The 20,093-nt window shown below is 37.9% G+C and overlaps 1 protein-coding gene across 2 annotated transcripts in view; it reads right to left on the minus strand.

Moving 5' to 3' along the window:
* The window catches only part of LOC128686732 (uncharacterized), a 271,648-nt gene that overhangs the window by 215,008 nt on the left and 36,547 nt on the right, over positions 1 to 20,093 (minus strand). The gene's annotated exons all lie outside the window — the stretch shown is intronic.

Consider the following 20,093-nt stretch of genomic DNA (forward strand, 5'->3'; position numbering starts at 1 on the left):
CGTGCAGCCAGCAGCAACAGCCTGGTTGATCAGGCGCTGATCCACCAGGAGGCCTGGTCACAGACCGGGCCGCGGGGGCGTTGACCCCCGAAACTCTCTCCAGGTATACTCCAGGTAAACACTGTCTTGTGCCAAGAATGCGCGCACACTGTCTTGTGCCAAGAATGCGTGCACACTGTCTTGTGCCAAGAATGCGTGCACACTGTCTTGTGCCAAGAATGCGCGCACACTGTCTTGTGCCAAGAATACGTGCACACTGTCTTGTGCCAAGAATGCGTGCACACTGTCTTGTGCCAAGAATGCGCGCACACTGTCTTGTGCCAAGAATGCGCGCACACTGTCTTGTGCCAAGAATGCGTGCACACTGTCTTGTGCCAAGAATACGCGCACACTGTCTTGTGCCAAGAATGCGCGCACACTGTCTTGTGCCAAGAATGCGCGCACACTGTCTTGTGCCAAGAATGCGTGCACACTGTCTTGTGCCAAGAATGCGCGCACACTGTCTTGTGCCAAGAATACGTGCACACTGTCTTGTGCCAAGAATGCGTGCACACTGTCTTGTGCCAAGAATGCGCGCACACTGTCTTGTGCCAAGAATGCGCGCACACTGTCTTGTGCCAAGAATGCGTGCACACTGTCTTGTGCCAAGAATACGCGCACACTGTCTTGTGCCAAGAATGCGCGCACACTGTCTTGTGCCAAGAATGCGCGCACACTGTCTTGTGCCAAGAATACGCGCTCTGGTGGCCTGGTGGTTAACGCTCTCGCTTCACACGGTGAGGGCCTGGGTTCGATTCCCAGCCAGAGTAGAAACATTGGACGTGTTTCTTTCCACCTGTTGTCTATGTTCCCCATCAGTAAAATGGGTACCTGGGTGTTAGTCGACTGGTGTGGGTCGCATCCTGGGACACTGACCTAAGGAGGCCTGGTCACAGACCGGGCCGCGGGGGCGTTGACCCCCGGAACTCTCTCCAGATAAACTCCAGATAAACACTGTCTTGTGCCAAGAATGCGCGCACACTGTCTTGTGCCAAGAATGCGCGCACACTATCTAGTCACTTCTGAGTTTCCCGGGAAAAAAGACTAAATTCCTGAACATTCGTTCTCTTTACTCATTGAAAACAATAAAATATGATGAAATGTTTTTATATGTGAATATTTTACTTTGGACCAAAATAAACAAAGGAACGTAGTCTTGATCTGCTAAAAATTCACGTTAAATTTAGTAGCTTAATAGGCTTAATTTATTTAATAATTTGCTTAAGTATATTTCACTGTTTTCCTCAGAAGACATTAAAACAAACCTTAAGTGATCCTCTTTATTATCTCCTAAAAGGAGATATCTATTGTTAATCAGTATTTTCTTCCTCTAAGACAGGGGTGCCTAACCTTTTTACGATTTCAGATCCTCAGTGGATTGCCCAATATGTCCCTATATACCACCTTCACCAAACTGTCGAATTTATTATCACCATCAGTCCTATTAGGTACCAGTATGGCTAAAAAAAGATGTCAATAGCTTGGATTTGCTATATGTATTGGTAGAAAGGAACAGAACAACTGAAAGAAAATCATATGAATTTTATCAAATTCATTTATAGAAAAACGGCAAACTGTTCAGATATCGAGTCCCATACCCCACATTATTTGGTTCATATACCCCACAAGGTGCATGGATACTACCAGTTTAAAAACTCTGTAGTCTATGGTTTTCGTATAATTTAAAACGATCCTTCTGATCGACTTCACACTTTAAACGCTGCAATATATTGTTCAGAGAAAGCTCAGATTAATATTAGTCTATGATGCTGAGTTACTAATTTTAATTAACAAATTAATATATTTGTTTCTGAGTAAACACCAGAAAAAGGCTTTTCTGGTCGGCTTAAAACTTTCAACCTGGGCTCACTTGACTTAGGAAAAGGTTAGGTTAAGTCTTGGGCTGTGTAGGACTAATCTGCCAATGTCAGCAAAAAAGACGGTATGGCGCAGTGGCCGACATACACCTAGCATTACTAACATTGGCAGAGACAGGGCAACAAATGAATCTCTCCTAACACTGACAAATATAGCTGTACCGCAAAACCTTTAAGATACAAAGAAACCGCGAGTCAAGAACCGTAGCTTAACCCTCCCAAGAGGTCCAGAAGCTTTAACCCTACACATTAATGAAGCCTAACAAAAGCAACTTAACACTCTCAAAAGGCCCATTGATACTCAACAAACTATAGACACACAAGACCTGCATATCACCAACTCAAACTGAGTTAACAGCTAGAACACTCAGAACTGCGACCAATCAAGCAAAAAATTGGCTTGTCAATAGTTTCATCTATTTCTTAGCGTGGAGATCAACAGACAAAAACAGTGTTCAGGGGTAGTTAGCCATATCACTAACTTCAACAGACTGATCTTCATGAAACTTACACCAGTTACTCTCCTTTAGCAAGTAAAATAGGTAGAGGAAAGCATTGCTACACATTATAATTAAATGTCTGAATGAACTTTAATTTTCTACGCTTGTTCCAGGTTGAAAATAAAAATAATTATCTGTTAAACCGCTGAAGGGAACTGCCTGTAAAATAACAAGCTGAAGACTTAATGTGATAACAACGTGCTGGTGAGATTTTCAGCTTAATATCACACTTCATTTTTTCTACTATCATACGAAAAGAAATAATATAATCCTCACAGTTTCTTTTATTAAAAAAATAGCAAGTATGCACCTACACAGCCTAAGATTGTATAGAAACTTTCATTGTGTAAGATGTATCAGTGGACATCAAAATGGTATACAATACCGACAGGTTGGTAGGTAAGACACATAGGCAACAGTTAGGCAACTTTATTCCGAAACGTTTCGCCTACACAGTAGGCTTCTTCAGTCGAATACAGAAAGTAGGCAGGAACAGTAGAGATGTGAAGACGATGTAATCAGTCCATCACCCTTGAAGTCGTAGAATTTGAGGTTGTCAGTCCCTCGGCCTGGAGAAGTTCAGTTCCATAGTCAGGAACTATCAAGATGTGTCAGTATTGTAGTTACGAAGCCCTTCAGGAAAGGCTTTCTCAGATTAATTCACAGAAAACAATAGCATCTTACTTTTACTTAAAATTGGCAAAGTGGCTGCCAAAGAGTTTAATAACAATCTCAACTTTCCTTTAATGACGAAATACCGGCATTAAAAGTTTGAACCCAAGTACAAGAGGTATTCTGAAGGTTAAAGTAGGAAAACAGCTTCGTTATTTTCATATATAAAACTGGCAACTTGGATGGAGTGACCCTCGGCAGCATCAAGTAAATAAATTCAAGGAAATAAAAGAGTGAGGTAAAGCATCGCCTCCGGGAAAGTACTGCAGTGTTATGAGTTATCACTGATGAGCTCACGACCACCTCGGTAATCACTCATCCTGCGTGGGCTGCTAGAGTCGTTACTCACACGACCCTTTCCCCAGCACACGACCCATCACATGACCACCTCAGTAATCACTCATCCTCCGTGGGTTGCAGGAGTCGTTACTCAAAAGGCAGCCTCCTGCTGCCTTATTACACTTGTAGCTACCTCCATCACACGACTCTCTCTTACACGACCCCCTCTTACACGACCCCCTCTTACACGACCCCCTCTTACACGACCCCCTCTTACACGACCCCTCTTACACAACCCCCACTTACACGACCCCCTCTTACACGACCCCCTCTTACACGACCCCCTCTTACACGACCCCGTCTTGCACGACCCCCTCTTACACGACCCCCTCTTACACGACCCTGTTACATGACTATCACACGCCACCCCTCCCCCCTCGCATGACCCCTTCTCCCTCACATGACCTCCTCATTCTGCCCCCTCACACGACCTCCACTCACACGACCTCACACAACCCCTCTCACCAGAAGGGCACCTACCCCCGCCACCTTCAACCTCCTAGCACCCAACCGCTATCACACATAGAATCCCCCCTCCCTCCTCCCTCTCTCTGAGTAATGCCTCCTAAGTGAGCCATATATTCTTAGGTGTTTTCAGGTATCCTTGGTATATACAGCGGGCCTGAGTAATAGCTCCTCGCTGTGCACACACCTGCCTCTTTTGTGTTGGAGTTCCTGGCAAATTATTAAAGAATATATAGTCATATCCTACTCGTGAGACGCATATTTGATAGATTTCTGTTTATAAAAGAGGGAGAGAGAGAGAGAGAGAGAGAGAGAGAGAGAGAGAGAGAGCTGTTGCCACGTATATAAGCACCCGTCCAACAAACAAAGCGTCGGATTATCAACGCTTTTAGTAACGACGTTATGCCCAGCCCTCTGGAGGAAATAAACGTTGCAGAGCTCTTATTTAGACAACGTTTCGCCCTGTATAGAGCTTCGAGTCGTGTTTTGCTCCGTGTAGAGCCTTATTGGGAGTAACGCTTACTGCTTCTAAGCTTCTAGGCTTCCTTTCATTTATAATTATTTTAATCATGATGAAAGCGCTAAATTTGTAGGGATTCAGCGTCTGGGGAATGAAAGGTAACCAGGTTTCATCCGACAAAGCGTAGGGTCCCTCCAACTCCTTGGATCCTACTGTATCATCCTAGGTATATAAACTATTTTAAAAGTAGTATGATATCAGTGCTAGTTAGACTATCGTAATGTAAGTATGACATCACTGTTAGTTTGATTATCGTAATATTAGTCTGACATCAATGTCAGTTTGATTATCGTAATATTAATTTGACATCAATGTCAGTTTGATTATCGTAATATTAATTTGACATCAATGCTAGTTAGACTATTGTAATATTAGTCTGACATCAATGTTAGTTTGATTATCGTCATATTAGTATAACGTCAATATTAGACTATCGTAATATTAGTAGGACATCAGTATTAAATAGACTACTTTAATATTAGCTTGATATAGGTATTAGATAAACTGTCTTAAAATTAGTTTGACATTTTGCTATTGTTCCAATAGCAAGATGTCTGGAATAATGAAAATTTTTAACTGTTATAATTAACATACATTTTGTAATAAAGTTGGTAGAATTACCGACAATATTCGCTCTCCAGAGCGAAACGTTGCCACAATGAAATGTCACATTAGTTGCACTTGTGTCCTTTTACTTTACAACATACATTTTGTAAGAAAAGATCCTACTAAGTATATTTACACAATTTAATTACATACATAATAATTGGCTAAAATATCTCCACATTTGCTGCCCTCATAAAGCCAATAGAGGCGTTTAAATTACTGGAAATGTCTCAAAATCCTAACTATGTAATCTCTGGAGCGGATGAGAGATATATAATAATATGTACGTGCAAGATAATTGAGGACCAGGTCCCAAATCTGCACTGCCACGAGAATATACTGGAGTGAGAGATACGGGAGAAAAAATGCAAAATAGACCCATTGAAAAGTAAGGAGGTAGTGGGCACAATAAGAGGACAATGTATTAATAGCCACTAGTTCAAGCTGTTGAACACCTTAACAGAAGATTTCAGAAACATTGTTTGGACAAGTATACAAGTCTTCAAGAAGAAATGCGACAATTATCACCGCCAAAAGGCATTTCAACCAGGCTGTGATGGGTATGTGGGTCATAGGGCTGACAGCAGCAACAGCTTGGCAGACCAAGCAAATAGCAGACAAGCCTGGTCTTAGGCCGTCATGAGATAAAAGGATCAAAGGAATGGTAGTTTTTACACTGGAATTTGTCTGGAAAGCATCGCCCATCCCTCCCTGGTCAGACTGGTACTTCCGCTCCCAGAATCTTATCAGTTCCATCATCAGGACAAGAATTTATTCCTAATTTCTTTTATAAAGAATGGATACACTTTGAAGAACATACTTTTCTGGGGAGAGAACCTTCTGTTGAGTACAGAACTTTACCAAGTCATGATGAAGAATGACTTAATAAAGCTCTACACAGGGTAAAAACATCGTCTCACTCGCAAATACTATGGCGGGCCAGGGCAGCAGCATCAGCCTCAGCTGGATCATCACTGGACTCACTGGTCTGAGTGAAGCCCTGTAATTAGGTATCCCCGAAGGGAAACCTTTAAGAGGTTGCCCGATTTCTTTTTTCTGCCTCCTACTTTTCGATATTATTTCGCTCTTAACTAGATAACGCTTCATCCAGCCGGTTTCAAATCTTCAGCATTTGTGTACTGTAACATTCCCTATGACCAAAGTTGTTCACAGGCGGAGGTTCAAACGTTCATAAAGGTACCTAAAACTACAACGACGATGGAGAGTGAAAAATCAAATGTGAAGAAACAGATGTGACGATTTTTACGTGTAAAATACTGTGAAATTTGTATCCCTTTCAATCACCCATGCATCTTACGCCAGGATAGTACCAATTAAGTTTCGTTTCTTTGCAGGCAGATTTCTAAAGGTAGTGAATTAGTAAAAAAAAAAAAAAAAAAAAAAATGGAATCGTTGGAATCCGTGACATAACTGGAGAATGACTTATCTGGTCGGCTTCAAATTTTTACCAATAGTGTGGTTTCCTGAACACATGGCTCACATTATCAGTGACTGGCATAAGTCCCACTTTGCGAATTTTATTGAATAAATAGTAATGCTAATTTTTCATCGAATATCTAAAGATTGTTTCTTCTGATGGTCTTTGACGATGTGCAGATTTGAAAGTTTACTCAAGTAGTAAGTTAACTTGGTATTTTTGGAATCAAATCCATTGCTTGAGAATCCTCTTCTGATATCCTTCAAACTTTTATCATTGTTTTGCTTTATTAAAGCGTAGTTTGTCATTACTCTGAGATATGCGAATTATAATATGCCAATTTTATTAACCAAATTATTTCCCTATATAGTAACTAGTGAATGCCTCTTCTAACAACATTTATTACGATATTTTATTTTCCTTCATCAAAAATGTCCTTTATTCGGTCGGCTTCAGAACTTCAACGTTTGTGTAATGTATCTTGGACAAGACTCAGAGGACAATTAACATGTCCGCGGGACCAGTTTACAACGTGATTACTGGACAAAGCTTCCTGATCCACCATTCTACCACTTTTAACCTCGAAACAGTATAGTATAATTTTACCTTATTGCATTAGTTTCCTCCTTGATGCTGGTGAGATCTTGATCCAAGGAAATTAACATATCGTTCCCTTGTTTGAATAGCTCCCATTCCACAGGCGCTATACGATCTCTGCGGTTGTAGCGCTTTGTTCAGTTTAAAATGTAATTGTGAACGGCATCAGTCATGGGTTTAGGCTGTGTAGGCACAAATTTCGTTGGATTCTGGGCAATAACTGAAAATGTCTCTTCCGCTCGGCTTTAAACTTTCGGTGCTGATGTGTTTTCCACAAGGGAAACATTCTCTTGGTGATAGGTTGTGTAAGTTATCATATACCAATTTCATTAATCAAATTGGATTCTGTGAAATAAATAGAGAACGTCTCATCTGATCAGAAACAAGTCACAGGTTAAATCAACTTAATGTTCTCTCATATATGTCTATAACATCTGTCTGCCCTGAAGACCGTCGTTAAACATATGTATACACAAATAACCAGCACATAAAAGACAGAAGCTTACGACGACGTTTCGGTCCGACTTGGACCATTGACAAAGTCACACTTTGTCACACTTTGTCAATGGTCCAAGTCGGACCGAAACGTCGTCGTAAGCTTCTGTCTTTTATGTGCGGGTTATTTGTGTATTGTTCCAGTCACGGTATTGTGCCTTTTTGTTATTTATAAACATATGTATGTTATACAAAACTTTCGTAAAAGCTGATCAGTCTTACTTAGAGAAAAGTTTGGACTGATTTTAGTCTCTGTAGGTTCCACTTCTCTCTTCTGGAAATGCGAAAAAAAAATTATGCAATAATTCCTGAGTGCCGCATCTGATTAACTTCAAGGCTTCCATATTGATAATGTGATAATGCAGCTTCTGAGCGGCTTCAGGTCTTTGGATATTGGTTTCATTGAAAGGTTTTAGAGTTGAACTGTTCTAATTTATATTTTTTTATTGAAGAAATTTTGATATTTGTTTCCATATAGCGACTTAGGAATATTTTTTTTGATTCCTTTCAAATCTTCAACACTAATATTTAACTGCATTATCAAATTATGCCGCACTCTGCACTATTCCATTAGCATTAGGAACTGGGATTATGGAATACTGGAATACCTTCCTCGGATCACCAAGCGAGCGAAATACATCTGGAAAAGAACAAAAAGACGCAATACCGTGACTGGAATTCACAAATAACTCGCACGTTGGAGAATGACGACGTTTCGGTCCGACTTGGAAGTGTGACTAATTATTGGTCAAAATAAAGCCAAAACGTAGTCATAAGTTTCATTCTCTTATGCGCGGGCTATGTGTGTATATCTAGTACACTGAAAATGGTATATGCAAACGTTGGTTATCTTTATTGTTGACTGGACGTTTCGCCTTTTCAGTAAGCTTCTTGAGTCAGTTAGAGAGACAGCAGACGTAGTAGTGAAATAAAGACGATGTAATCATTCCATCATCCTTGGAGAAATATTTGCTGGACTAATTACATCATAATTATCTCCCTACTGCGCCTGCTGCCTCTCTATTTGACTGAAAACGCCTACTGCGTAGGTGAAACGTTTCACTCAATACTAACGATGCCCAGTTGGTGCACATGTGTCTTACTCCTCAACATTTAGCGCAATTTGAGATCGACATGCATGCAGACATAGGTACCAGTCGCAATCCTACTTGGGACTCCTAATGAACGCTTCGTCTCCATTGTACACCTTTTCTTCTGTACTAACTGTAGTTTGCCATCTGGATCCAGTGTCCCACGTATTTGAACGAAGGTTTTGAAAACCCCGTAGAAGCTGTTTTCCACATCATCTACCGCGTCACCCGCCTTCGTCAAGTCTAATTTCAGGGATAAATCATGATATATCCTTCTCTCCTGCGTTCCAAGGATTACAAACTGAACAATTTTATGCATTCCAAATAACTTTGCTGCTTGAATGTTTACGGGCAGAGGCTGTTCCCTGCAATTTCGCCGGCCTTATATGGGGCTGTCAGAGTAAGGCATTCTTCTAATCTAGAGTACAAGTGTCTTAAAGAGTATCATTATTGACTTGGTATCTCCTTTTGTGTAAGTTCTTGATATCCAGCCTGTTATTTTACTGCAGCAATGGTAGTAACGCTATTGTGTTCTTCGAACGTAAGATCTAATTAGATTTTCAAAACGATTTTGACAAAATACTGAAAAAAAACAATGTTAGATAAAATATAGGTAAGTTACCAAGGAAAAACAGAGAGATTGAAATAAAAAAAAACGTAAGGAATAAAGAGTAAGTGGAGGAAAACAAAAGGATCAAAGCCCATAATACTTTAATGTCTAACAGAGAGAGAGGACTTAAGGATCACAACAGATATTAGTTACATTACTCAACTTTCTTCTCGATCAGTTCTTTGTTCTCCCATTTTCACCTCAATCCCAAAATTTCTCGATAACAGTTAGTTTTGGGATTCTCATGGGGTTTTGAATTTCTTATGATCATCTGATCAAATTCTTGATTACCTCCCACTTACTTCTTCACCAACTTTTCTCGATAATATGCAGTTTGATTCCCCGGCATTTTTCGAAATTCTTCATCTTCAGATTTCTTGGTACTCCTTCTTCACTTTTCATTCTCAAACATTTTCGAAACGCCTTCCATCTTCTTGATCAAGTTTTTTTGGGTACCTCCACCCCACTCGACAATAATACGACTGATCTTCTCGATCAGTGCTTTGGGATCTCTCTCCTAAGTTCTCGAAATTTTCCATCAGATCACCCTTGATTACCTTCATCTTCTTCACCAGTTCTTTCTCGACACACATGACCATTCTCCAGATCAAATTACAGTTCTTCTTCCCATTCACACTTCCCTCAACTCAGAATTTTGATGGGTCAGCAAGCTTGATTTCTCCATGGGGGTTTTGAATTTCTTATGATCAAATTCCGGGATCAAATTTTGATTACTCATTTTCATTGCTTCCTTCACCCTCAAGCTCTTTCTCGATACAATAAAGCTTGATTCCTCCTGCTCGAAATTCTCGATCGTGCTTTGGAATCTCCGGGGCAAGCACTAAAATGCATTCTCCTATAAAGATGCTTGTTACAGGTGCTCAACATCTTCCTTATTATTTAAATGAACTGTAAAGCTCTGTCATTAAGTCAATGAACTAAAGCTCATTGCTAATGAATCTGTAAGTTATTTACTGAGTAAGTCAAAATACGCGCACAGCTGCAGCTGAATCAGGAACGTTTCTCATCAGCGACGTCACGTATTTATTTCACACAGGTTAAACCTTGTTTCACTTACTCATTCTTCCAAACACACACTCACCAATATCACATTTTCACCATACACCTCACTTTATTCGTTTTAACCCCTTTGAAGTTCACACAAAAGCACAGGACACATGCATCGTAGTAATATCGCTTATTCACTTCTCGTTAAATTACTATCAATAATTATACATTTAGTGTTAAATACGCACTTTACTTGAACACTTCAAAACACTCATAAATCATTTGAATACTCATTGTAAAATACCTTGTTGTTGCTTCTCCAAGAACAACACACCGAAATACTCCGTGTCATCGCTCGAACACCTCGAATACCTCTCTCGAATATTTCCTACAGAACACCATAAATAGGCTTGCACATCATTTGAACACTACAGCAATTACAATCATTTGTAGTTACCTGAAGTCACTAAAACATTTTTCAAAAGTTAATTCTTCATAATATTTGAATACCAAAATACCTGAATAATTCGAAATACTCTTGAATACTTTCAAAATACTTGAATACCTTCAAAATACTTCGAATCACTCAAGTCAACAATATTTGAACACATTGTTTCTCAAAACAGCTTCTTGAATATTTTAAAACATGCTGCGCTTGAAAGATTTCCTGCAAATACATTTTACATCTTCTGTTTGTTCTGGGCACTATTAAATTGAGCAACCATCTTCTCAGTGCCTTCAGACCAGTATTCAGCATTTCTTTTAGCTCATTAAGTTGTTATGACATAATGTCAGAAAGTTACAAAAGCCTGGTCTTCAAATACTTACTTTCTTAGTCATTTCAAAATAGCTTCATAATCATTGTAATACCTTTCAAAATACTTGAATATCATAAATACTTTTGAATACTTTTTCAAAATATTTTGAATACTAAAATACTTTAGCTAAAAACAGCCTTGAATATTTGATTACTAAAATAAGGTTGAGGTTGAATATATTGTTTTCAAAACATTTTTTGAACATTTTGAATATTTAAATAATATTGAACATTTTCAAAACATGATGTTTGAGTATTTCCTGTTACACTACTGATTCATTGCTAAAATAATGTTAATTACCAACATTTTTTCAACATTTTCAACATTTCTGAATATTTTCAAAACATTTGAACACTAAAATACTTTTTGAATATATTTTCAAAACATTACGAGTATTTGTCATAATTGCTTCGAATATTACAAAGATCGATGAATTAATAAAATACATTTTTTCAACATTTTAAAATATTTTAACATTTTAAATATTTCAAAGTCATTTCATATCATTTGAATATTATTAAAATACTCTTAATATTTTTATTTTTTTGAATACTTTTTCGTGTCATTTTGAATATTTATCACTAAAATAACATTTAACACACTAAAACATTTTAGTCATTTCTAAATACTGGCCTGAGTAATTTCATACTACGAATACTATTAAATATACGCTGAAGTTAACAACATTTCAATACTAAAATATTTGAATACTTCCAATATTTTCAAAACATTATTTGAGTACTTCCTACCATAATACTGACACATAAACATCAAGCGAATTTCCAACAAAATACTATCGTTAAATATTTGAACATTACTAAAATATGTTTCAACATTCAAAATACTTAATTACTTCAAAATACTTGAATATTACTAAAATACTTTCAACAGTTAAACACATTAAATACTCTTGAACACTCTGAATACCTTCAAACACTTCGAATTGCCTCTGATACTTTCAAAACAACATTTGAACACACCAAAACAATTTTGAATACCTGGAATATTTCAAACAACACTGAAACACTAAAAACAATTACTTGAGTACTTAACAGCAATTACCGAATACTAAAATACCACGAATACACCAAAATACTAAAACAATATAAACTAAATATCAACGATTTAGATTCATACGTCACTTGCCAACTCGTTGTCACGTTGTTTTCGCAAGCTTATTCTGGTTTCTCATCAGAAAATCTTCGTCAATAAACTCATCTTATAAACATTTTTCGGTATGCCTTTCTAAGCCGAGTCAACAATACCACAATACTGGTCTTGTAGTCGATTTACGAATATTTTCAAACATTATTTGAAAGTATTTGCCACTATACCATTGACATTGTTAAAATATCGTTAGTTTCAATAAATACTTTTCAACATTTACTAAATATACTTGAATACTAAAATAGCTTGAATACTTTTTAAAAACAGCTCTGAATATTTCAATAATACGAACATTTCAAACATACTTAGTACTTACATAATTACTGACATTATTAACATTTGTTGAATTAATAAAATATTTTTCAACATTAAATACTTTGAACATTACTAAATACTTTTCAATACTAAAATACTTGATTACATTTTGAATACAGGCTTCAAAATACTAATTGAGTTTGAACAATACTAAATACTTTTAATACAAAATACTTGAATACTTTCATAGTCATTTGATGTCATTTTTCAAATAAATATTGAACACAATAAAATGTTTTGAATATTTATTAAACAACAGCTGAAATATTTAAAATATTTAGTACTCCATAGTAAAGACATTTAATACAACACATTGAAGATTACATTGAACACATTAAAATAATATAAATTAAAGATTAACACTATTATCTGTTACCACAACAATTTCTTCACAGTTTTTTTTCTCGTTTTGTCTAGCTTCAGCATAACACTTCACCTTCTCATTTTTTTCCTCGTTTTTAACCTTTAATTCATTAAAGTTACTAGTAAATATTATTCATTATCAGAAAGTCACAAACAACTCATTTATAACGTCTTTTCGATATCTTCTGGGGCTCTATCAACATTGCATTCATTAAACAATAAATTCATATTATCTCCACACAGCCACACACTTCCTTGACCGTAGTTTGGCCCACCTGGTCTTATCTCTAACATACCTGGTTTCCACCCCACTTGCCCTGGCTCTGGTCTCCACCTAACCTGGTCTTCATTCTGGCTCCCAGTTTGACCCTGGCTCTGGTCTAACTCAGCCTGGTCTCAGTTCCACTCATTCAACTCAGCCTACCAATGGTCTTGTCCCAATTTGCACCTGCCTCCAATGAGTCCTGGCTCTGGCCTGGCCTGAGCCTAACATACCTAATTTAAAGTTTGGCCCAATTTGCTCTGTCTCAGTTCTGTCTCCACCCATGCTCCAGTTCTGTTTGGTCCTGGTCTGGTCTCCAACCCCCATTCCAATCTGCTCCTGACCTGGTCTTAATCTCTGGCCTACTCTACCCAGTCCAATCTGCCTACTCCACCCCAGCCGAACCCATATCCCAATTCCAATCTGTGTCATATTAGAACAATCTGTAACACAGCACTCAGTCAGCTTGAACGACCTATTTTTTTGGATATTTCAAATTAGTTTTTGAAATTTGTCGTAGGCTCCAAACATTTGTTGGTAAACACACTCAATGGCAGAAATATTTACTCGATTTCTCGAATAGTAGTCGATTTTCTGCTTCGAGAGATTATTGTGGCTCACCCTCCTTCTCTCTCACACTGCACGTGTTCACACTTGCCAGATTTAAGATAACATGGTCACTCAGAGGCAATCAGACAGACAGACGCCATGAATGCGGGTAACATCCATGTAAAAATCAGTCTTTCCAGACCAATCACCTATCTCAACTGGCACCCACCCACCTGGCCCTGCCTCCAGCCTTACCTACCACCTGTTTGTCAGAGCCTACCTAATCTCCATCATCACTCTGTCCCAATTTGGCCTACCTGCTCCAACTTCAATTTGTCTCCATCAACACTTCATCCACCTAATTCCACTATCTCTAATTTAATGCAATCTCCATTAAATACATTTGGCTTACCCAATTCTGGCCTGTTTGCCTCAGCTGAAATTTGGCCCCAACTTCCACCTAACACCTATTTCTGGCTCAGCCCTAACTTCAATTCTACCTAAATTTGAGTTCCTGCCCTGGCCCCACTCATCCTAGCTGGTCCTACCCCATTCACCCTGGGTCCCATCTCTACCTGCCTCCAAACACCTTAACACCACGAGCTGTGTCGCTTCTGCACATCAGTTTCAACACTAAATACTATCAAATATTTTCTGAATACTTAAAATACTAGCTGAGTTATTAAAACACACATTGAATAAATAGAAATTGAAAGTAATATCACATTTAAGTGAAACCAACAGCTAGTGTACAGAATTTTTCATGCAGTATAAAGATGAATACAAATTTAATATTGCAGTAAGGTTATTTGTTATCACTGAAAATATGGTTTAGCAGCAAGGCACAGTGTTATGGGTCACATGTCTATGTCAATATGTAGCCATTGCTTGTCACACACACAGAAAGGTTCGTTTTTGGTAAACATTACACATATATTATTGACACACATACAAAAATACTTAGCAGATTGTTTCACACACCACATGATAGCCTTCATAGGGCCGATTTTCTGTTACTTCATTGGTGTTGCTTGGTGTTGGTAATATTTTCAGCTACTGTTAGGCTTACACAGTCAAGAATGTTTTAGCTCAAGAGCGATAATAGAGCTTATGAGCCTTCAATATTAAGATTGCTAGAAAGACACAAAATATGACACTACTCTCTCATATTAGCTGTTTGTCTTGTGTTGGAGTGGTGATGGTTCCTCTGGCTCCTACGTCGTGATGGATCCGTCGGGGTTAAAACAGCTCTAGGAGATATACGGAATGAATAAGGAAGGAAGTTTTAGGGGTGATGTGTATGTCTTAGTTGGAGGTGAATGTCTTAGATTTGGTGAGTATGTCTCATGTCTTAAATTTCCAATTGAAATGTATAATATGTGGGTGTTTGTGTATTATTTTTTTTGTGATAGTGATATGTTATAGTGCTCATGTTATGTTATAGATGTTGGTGGAAGTGTTGTGGTATTTTTGTGTATGTCTTATTTTTGTGCGAATGTTTAAAAAATAAGTGTTTTCAGTGATCATAGTAGTTTTGAGATGCATGATCTTAGATTTTTTTTTGGTGATCTTGGTGATTAGTGTTGATAGATGACGGTAAACATGATATGGAATTGGTGATCGTGATTTTTTGTGTGAATAATTATAAAAATGTGTGTTTTCTGTGATCTTGGTGTTGGGGATCATAAAATCTGGTAATCGTCTTGGATATAGTGTTCTTAGATAATGTAGGGTACAACAGGTTGAAACAAGGGGGGTTAGGTGTGATGTTACCAACCACCAAGTAACACAATGGGAGTGTGACGTCACTGGAGGTGAGCTCGTCGGTCCTGTGAGGTGAGACATCGTGTGTTGGTGGTAGTGAGGTGAGTGCGCTTAGATATTGTCAAATATTATTTTTTTTTTTTTGTGTGTGTGTGTGTGTGTGTGTGTGTGAAATGTTTATAAAAATGATTGTTTTCTGTGATATTAGTGATTTTGAGGTAAGTGAACATGGGTGATTGTAGTTGGTGATTGTGTTATATTATGTGTGTGTATAAGATATGTTTTCAGTTGATGGTGATCATGTACTAAGTGTTTGCGTATTAGGTTTGTGTTCATGCTTTTTTTTTATGCGCCAAATGGGGAGGGAGTTCTTGGTTATAGTGATTTGAGGGGATTTCTATAAAAAGGATGTTAGATGGTGATGTTAAACTTAGTTTCTGGTGATTTTGACGGTGATTGGTAGTATTCAGTGGTGATTTGGTAGTAATCAGTAGTGTTTTTTTTTTTGGGAGTATTCGGAGGTGTTTGATGGTGTTTTTTTTGAAGGTGTTCAAATGATGTGCAGAGCATTTTTTGAAGAAGATCAGTGGTGTTCAGAGTTGGTTCAAAGTTAGTCAGTGTTTAGGTTAGGTTAGGATAGGTTAGGTTAGGATAAGTTAGGTTAGGTTAGCTTAGGATAAGTTAGGTTAGGTTAGGTTAGGTTAGGTTAGGTTAGGTTAGGACAGGTTAGGATAGGTTAGGTTAGGTTAGGTTAGGTTCGGTAGGTTAGGTAAGGTTAGGTTAGGTTAAGTTAGGTAGTATTCGAGGTGTTTGATGGAGTTAGGTTAGGTTAGGATAGGTTAGGTTAGGTTAGGATAGAGGTGTTTGATGGAGTTAGGTTGGGTTAGGTTAGGTTAGGTTAGGTTAGGATAGAGGTGATTGATGGAGTTAGGTTAGGTACGGTTAGGTGAGGTTAGGTTAGGTTAGGAATTAGGTTAGGTTAGGTTAGGTTAGGTTAGGTTAGGATAGACAGTTGGTCTGGAAAGAGATGATTTTCTACCTTGGATGTTACCCGCATTTCATGGCGTCTGTCTGTCCTGAGTTGGCGCAGGTGTTCATGATTATCTTAAATCTACCTTGGGTGTGAACCGCATTACCCCAGTGGTGATGGGGGGGAAGGGGTGACCCACAATGAGTCTCTCAGAGCAAGGAAAGTGTTTCTATTCGGAAATCGAGTAAATATTTCTACCATTGAGTGTGTTTACCAACAAGAAAATAATGTTCGATTTTACGATAAAGTTTTCAAAACTAATTTGGAAATATCCAAAAAAAAAAAATGGAGTCGTTCAAAGTAATTCTGGAGTACTCTAATGTATTTTGGAATTGTTCTAATATATTTTAGGTTAGGTTAGGATAGGTTCGGCTAGGTTAGGTTAGGTAAGGTTAAGATAGGTTAGGTTAGGTTAGGATAAGTTAGGTTAGGGTAGGTTAGGTTAGGTTAGGTTAAGTTAGGTTAGGCTAGGTTAGGTTAGGTTGGGTTAGGTTAAGTTAGGTTAGGTTAGGTTAGGCTAGGTTAGGTTATGTTAGGTAAGGTTAGGTTAGGGTAGGTTCGGTTAGGTTAGGTTAGGTTAGGTTAAGTTAGGTTAGGTTAGGCTAGGTTAAGTTAGGTTAGGATAAGTTAGGTAAGGTTAGGTTAGGTTAGGTTAGGCTAGGTTAGGATAAGTTAGGTTAGGTTAGGTTAGGTTAGGTTAGGTTAGGTTAGGTTAGGTTATGTTAGGATAAGTTAGGTTAGGTTAGGCTAGGTTAGGGATGTGTGTGTGTGTGTGTGTGTGTGTGGGATGTGGGATGTGGGTGATGTGGGATGCGGGTGTTGTTGTCGAACTAGAGATATCGAAAAGACGTTATAAGTGGGTTGTTTTTGTGACTTTTTCTGATGTAGTGTGGCCCCTTATTAACTTTAATGAACTAAAAGGGTTAAAACGAGAAAAAAAATGGGAGGTGTGGGTGTTGTGACTTTCTGATGAAATTAGATAAAACGAGAAAAAATTGTGGGTGTTGTGGGTGTTGTGGGATGTGGGTGTTGATCTTAGTTTATGGTGATTTTGGTGGTGTTTTGAGTGTATTCAGTGGTGTTTTAGTATTCAGTGGTGTATATGGGAGTACTCAAATGGTGTTTTTGGAAGTGTTTCAGTGTTGTTTGGAAATGTTCAAAGGTGTTCAAAGGTGTTTTGAGTGTGTTCAAATGTTGTTTTTTGAAGGTGATCAAGGGTGTTCAAGGGTGTTTTGAAGGTGTTCAAAGGTGTTTTGAGGTTATTCAAAGGTGTTTTGAGTGTGTTCAAATGATTATGAGAGTGTTTTGAATGTATTCAAAGGTGTTTTTGAAGGTGATCAAAGGTGTTTTGAAGGTGTTGAAGGGTGTTTTGAGTGTGTTCAAGGGTGTTTGAAGGTGTTGAAGGGTGTTTTGATTGAATTCAGCGGTGTTTTAGTAGTAATCAGTGGTGTAATAGGGAGTACTCAAATTGTGTTTTTTGGAAGTGTTTCAGTGTTGATTGGAAATGTTCAAAGGTGTTTTTGAAAGTGTTCAAGAGTGTTTTGAAGGTGTTCAAGGGTGTTTGAAGGTGTTGAAGGGTGTTTTGATTGAATTCAGCGGTGTTTTAGTAGTAATCAGTGGTGTAATTGGGAGTACTCAAATAGTGTTTTGGAAATGTTCATGGGTGTTCTGGGATGTGGGTGTTGTGGGTGTTGTTGTCGAACTAGAGATACCGAAAAAAAAATGTTATAAGTGGGTTGTTGTTGGGACTTTTTCTGATGAAATTAGATAAAACGAGAAAAAATTGTGGGTGTTGTGGGTTGTGGGTGTTGTGGGATGTGGGTGTTGATCTTAGTTTATGGTGATTTTGGTGGTGTTTTGAGTGTATTCAGTGGTGTTTTAGTATTCAGTGGTGTATTTGGGAGTACTCAAATGGTGTTTTTGGAAGTGTTTCAGTGTTGTTTGGAAATGTTCAAAGGTGTTCAAAGGTGTTTTGAGTGTGTTCAAATGTTGTTTTTTGAAGGTGATCAAGGGTGTTCAAGGGTGTTTTGAAGGTGTTCAAAGGTGTTCAAAAGGTGTTTTGAGTGTGTTCAAATGATTATGAGAGTGTTTTGAATGTGTTCAAAGGTGTTTTGAAGGTGTTCAAAGGTGTTTTGAAGGTGTTGAAGGGTGTTTTGAGTGTGTTCAAGGGTGTTTGAAGGTGATGAAGGGTGTTTTGATTGAATTCAGCGGTGTTTTAGTAGTAATCAGTGGTGTAATTGGGAGTACTCAAATAGTGTTTTGGAAATGTTCAAAGGTGTTCAAAGGTGTTTTGAAGGTGTTGAAGGGTGTTTTGATTGAATTCAGCGGTGTTTTAGTAGTATTCAGTGGTGTAATTGGGAGTACTCAAATTGTGTTTTTTGGAAGTGTTCAAAGGTGTTTTGAGTGTGTTCAAATGTTGTTTTTTTTTGAAGGTGATCAAGGGTGTTCAAGGGTGTTTTGAAGGTGTTCAAAGGTGTTTTGAGGTTATTCAAAGGTGTTTTGAGTGTGTTCAAATGATTATGAGAGTGTTTTTTGGAAATGTTCAAAGGTGTTCAAAGGTGTTTTGAAGGTGTTGAAGGGTGTTTTGATTGAATTCATCGGTGTTTTAGTAGTATTCAGTGGTGTAATTGGGAGTACTCAAATAGTGTTTTGGAAATGTTCAAAGGTGTTTTTGAAGGTGTTCAAGAGTGTTTTGAAGGTGTTCAAGGGTGTTTGAAGGTGTTGAAGGGTGTTTTGATTGAATTCAGCGGTGTTTTAGTAGTAATCAGTGGTGTAATTGGGAGTACTCAAATTGTGTTTTTTGGAAGTGTTTCAGTGTTGTTTGGAAATGTTCAAAGGTGTTCAAAGGTGTTTTGAGTGTGTTCAAATGTTGTTTTTTGAAGGTGATCAAGGGTGTTCAAGGGTGTTTTGAAGGTGTTCAAAGGTGTTTTGAGGTTATTCAAAGGTGTTTTGAAGGTGTTCAAGGGTGTTTATGTGAGTATTCAAAGGTGTTTTTTGAAGGTGTACAAATGATTATGAGAGTGTTTTTGGGGGTGTTCAAAGTAAAGTGTTTGAGTTAGTTTTTGTGACTTTTTTTTTTTCTGATGTATTGTGTCCCCTTAATAACTTTAATGAACTAAAAGGGTAAAAACGAGAAAATGCCTAGTCTGGAGACTGAGGGATGAGTTGTAATTTAATGAAAGTGCAGATAAATTAGAGATGTAAAATCTTATTTGGGAGTACTCAAATAGTGTTTTGGAAATGTTCAAAGGTGTTTTGAGTGTGTTCAAATGTTGTTTTTGAAGGTGTTCAAGGGTGTTTTGAAGGTGTTCAAGGGTGTTTTGAAGGTGTTCAAAGGTGTTTTGAGGTTATTCAAAGGTGTTTTGAGTGTGTTCAAATGATTATGAGAGTGCTTTGAAGGTGTTTTGAAGGTGTTCAAGGGTGTTTATGTGAGTATTCAAAGGTGTTTTTTGAAGGTGTACAAATGATTATGAGAGTACTTATGAAGGTGTTCAAATGATGTGCAAGAGTATTTATGAAGGTGTTCTGGGAGTATTCAGAGGTGATTTGGGGGTGTTCGAATGATGTT

This window comes from Cherax quadricarinatus, chromosome 7 (assembly GCF_038502225.1).
Source record: "Cherax quadricarinatus isolate ZL_2023a chromosome 7, ASM3850222v1, whole genome shotgun sequence".
Classification (NCBI taxonomy): Eukaryota; Metazoa; Arthropoda; class Malacostraca; order Decapoda; family Parastacidae; genus Cherax; species Cherax quadricarinatus.